The following is a 3,965-nucleotide window of genomic DNA, read 5'->3' as shown; positions in this document are numbered from 1 at the left end:
GGACCCCGGGAAGCCGCGTCGCGCGGGTAAGTGGAACTCAGCGATGGAACCAGGGCCTGTGACAAAGTGCACCCGGGAGTGAGGGAAAGACAGTGACCCGGGGGGGGGGACACTGGCGCGTCTCCGAGGTGTGGCTTTCTCTACCGGGGGCCTGGGACGGAGAAGCACCGAAGAGTTGGCCGTGGGACCGGAGCTCGGGGAGCGAGCCCCTGGCTCTAAGGAAAGGGGACAGCAGTAGCTGGTTCAGCCGAGTCCCCGGTCCCTGCCCAAGGGTCTTCCGCACTCTTGGCTGCTGTGCCTTCACCTGGAGGCCCAGCGCATCAGCAGGGTGGCTAGGGAAGAGCGGGCGAGATGTGGGCCATTCTGGAAGCCATGCCGGAGGGCAGGGTTCCCTGCTCCACACCCTTGTTCTGGTGCCCCCGGTTCGGGGCAGAGGTTCTGCTTGCCGAGCCCTCTTGGGCATGTCCGCCTGACCAGGTGAGGGCCAGGGAACCTCCCTATCCCTTCTGCTTCCTGCATCCCTGGAGTGTGGAAGGCCTGGGTGGGGCTGGGAAGAGAACCACTGTCTTGTCTTTTTGGAGGAAGGAGATAGTGCTGGGACAGTGAGGGGAACGGGAAGCGTCGCAGAGTCCGTGACCCCAAAAGGAGCTGCAGATGGGCCCGGGGAGGCCAGCTGGCTGACTTCCGGAGGGAATGAACTTGTTCTGCTGTTCTTCGGGAACTATAAGTGGGAGGAAGGGAAAGAGGAGAGAGTTTCAGGTCTGGTGCAAGAAGTGGCTTTGAGCAGATGGGACATCCTAGGATGGCGTTGGGGAGCCCTTTGACCCCGGGAGTGATTGAGCAGAGGGTGTGACCACTTTGGGAGGGCCCCATCAAAGCCCCTGAGCCTGCTCCGGAGAGATGGTCCTGGGACTTGTGAGGCTTCCAGCCTCCACACGGGGTGAGGTCCTTGCCCCCGCCCACAGCCTGGGGTGGAGAGGTTGGGGACCTCCGGATTCCCTGCGCTGGGGTGGAGAAAGCACCCCAGTGACCTAGAGATTGTGCAGGTCCAGCTGCCACCTGTGCCCCGGGTCCTTCCCCGGCACCAGTTTAGACTCTGGGGTTGCCAGGCAGCGCTGAGACTGAGCGCTGAAGTGGCACCGCTGTCTTCACCCTCCTGTCCCAGCTCTGCTGCTGAGCAGACTGCCAGAAGCTGGTGCCGCACTACAAGCAGGAGCTCCCGCTCAGGTGCGGCCCGGTGAGTAGCACCTTCCTGGGGGAAGGAGGCTGGGTCTCGCCGGGCATGCATCCACATGCGCTGTCCACATGCTGGGGATGGGCTCCATTCAGCCGTTCACTCAGCAAACCTGGTCCTAGAGACTCCAGGCCCTGGGCAAATACAGTACTGGACACACAGAAACGAGTAGAAGCAGGAATGGTGGTGCGGGCCTGTAACCTAGTATTATGGGGGGGCTGAGGCAGGAAGATCTCAAGTTCAAGCCCAGCCTGGGCAGTTTAGTGGCTTAGTGAGATCCTGTCTCAATATAAAAAAAAATAAAAGGGCTGGGCCTTTGGCTGAGTGGTTCCAGTGCCTGCCTTGCAAGTGCAAGGGAAGGGCCGGAGTTAGAGCCCCGTACTAAAAGAATTAATAAATAAAAATTAAAAAATAAGAGGACTGGGGATTTATTTAGCTCAGTGGTACTGCTGCCTGCCTCACAAGCACAAGGACCTGAGTTCGATCCCTGGTACCAAAGAAAAGAAAAAAATAAAAAGGGCTGGGGATGTAGCTCAGTGGGGAAACCCTGGGTTTAAACCCCATTACCACCCAAAATAAATTAATTAATTAAAAATAAGAACTAGATGAGTGCTGGCCCTCATGGGCAGGCGGTCTACAGGGGCGAGGCAGAGGGACTGGTTTAGACTGGAGGTTGGCAGGGGCTCCTGCAGGAAGAGGTGGGCAGGAGAGTGGCCAGAGGCCCTGTGGAGCACAGGCTAAGTGGACAGCAGGGCGTGGTGCTGTCCCCAAGATGTGTGGGATAGCTGGGGGCTAGGGTTTACCCTGAGTGCTGCGGGAGTGCCTTCCCCAGCCAAAGTGCATCTCGCTGTGTGTTGGAGGGGATGGAGGAGCGAGAGTGCCAACCTGGGTTGATCGCTGCTTCTCAAGAGCCACTCACTATAGTTTTCAGAGCTTTCGTGGGCACTTTCACACCGTGTGTTTTAATAGCAGCCCTGGAGTGGGGTGTGGGGAGCTTTTCTGCCAGAGGTGGCAGAGGCTTTGGATGGCTCAGTGGGGACAAGGAGGCGGTGAGGCCAGGATGCTGCAGGCCGGAGGACTGGTTCCCACCCTTAGTGATCAGAGGGGAGCCTGACCTCAGAGGCTGCCAGGCCGGCCCCTCTGAGGACAGAAGCCTGGGAGGGTACACGGGGCTGGCTGCCATCAGGGCCTCTAGAGGCTGCTCGCCACTGCCTCATGGTACCCCGGCCTCCACTGGGACTGTCCTTCTCAGGGTCAGCCAGCTTCTGCTGCAGTGCAAGTCACCAGCCTGCCCGCCTCCTCCCACATCCTGTGCCCCACCACAGCCAGCCTGGCCCTGTGCCCTGCCCTCCTGCCCAGTTTCCTGACGCTGGCCCCTTCCCCAGAGCCCGCACCTCCCTCCCTCTCCCAGCCACTCTCAGGAACCTCTCACCTTGCTGAGTGGCCGGTCAGACGTCAGCAGCCCAGTGGGGCTGCCTGGCCCGGGGTGCCCTCCCCAGAGTGGGTACAGAGCAGGGGCTGCTACCTCCTTGAAGCTGGGGATGGACACCCCAGCTTGTGCCACACACCTCTAAAGACCACAGAGGGCCGGCTGCACGCTGGACCTGGGGCCCAGGTGCAGCCTGCAAGCGGCCACCAGCTTTACACCGCGTGCAGGTGGAGGAGGGGCAGAAGGGCCTAGGGAGGTGAGGAGCAGGGAGCCTGAGATACCTGAGGGGCTTGGCTCAGAGTCCCTTGGCTTTGTGTTTCCTGTTTCTTCCTCCCTTGCCAGTGATTATAATAAAATGGATGACAGCATTTATTGCAGCTGAGTCTACACTAAAACCTTTTCTTTCTTCATTTATTCATTCATTCATTCATTCCTTATCATGTGCCCACAATTACCCAGACTCCCCTGGGCTCTTGAAATATGTCAATGAACAGAACAATCGAAGTGCTGCTTCCATGGCGTTTACAGTCATGGAAGGGAATCCAGGTGCGGATTACTTGGGATCGTGAGGCAGAAGGATCACTGAGGAGGGCAGCCTGGGCTACAAAGGGAGACTTGTTTCAGGAAACCAAAACAGGGCCAAGGATTTAGCTCAGTGGTTCTGCCGCCTGCCTAGCCAAGAGCAAGGTCCTGAGTTGATCCCTGGTACCAAAAGAAAAAAAAGAAAAAAAAGAAAGAAACCAAAACAACACAAACCAAACAAAAAACGATCACGTGAGCGCCAGAAATGGCGGCACACACCTGTAATCCCAGGCCCTGGGGAGGCCAAGGCAGGAGGATAGAAAATGGCATCCTAGCCAGGGCTTCTTGGCAATTTAGCGAGACCCTGCCTCCAAAGGGCTGGGGAGATAGCTTCCGTGTGAAGTCAGTCCTCAGTATTGGGGCAAATCGCGTGACAGCACAGACACTGGATAACATGAACGCGTGGTAGGTGAAGAGGTGCGTGCTGGGAGGCAGAGGACGAGGGAAACCCGCAGTCTAAACAGCACGCGTCCTTGCTGAGAAGAGGCCGTGCGGGCAGAGAGAGGGGCAGGGGCAGGGGCAGGTGGGGTGGAGGGGCGCGAGAAGACAGTGCGATGGGGCTGAGTGCTGACGGGAATGTCGGGGCTCCGATGGGGAGGGACCGTGCTTGGGGACCCCCCCGGGCTTCGGCATCTGGGGTGGTGGGGAGGATGCTGGGGTGTGCATGGGCTTGGGAAGTGAGCAGCCATGTGAGGTCTCCCAGGGGCACGGTGAGGCGGG

Source organism: Fukomys damarensis, unplaced genomic scaffold, assembly GCF_012274545.1.
Source record: "Fukomys damarensis isolate Sample0158 unplaced genomic scaffold, DMR_v1.0_HiC HiC_scaffold_13, whole genome shotgun sequence".
In the NCBI taxonomy this organism is placed as follows: domain Eukaryota; kingdom Metazoa; phylum Chordata; class Mammalia; order Rodentia; family Bathyergidae; genus Fukomys; species Fukomys damarensis.
This window is presented reverse-complemented; position numbering follows the sequence as displayed.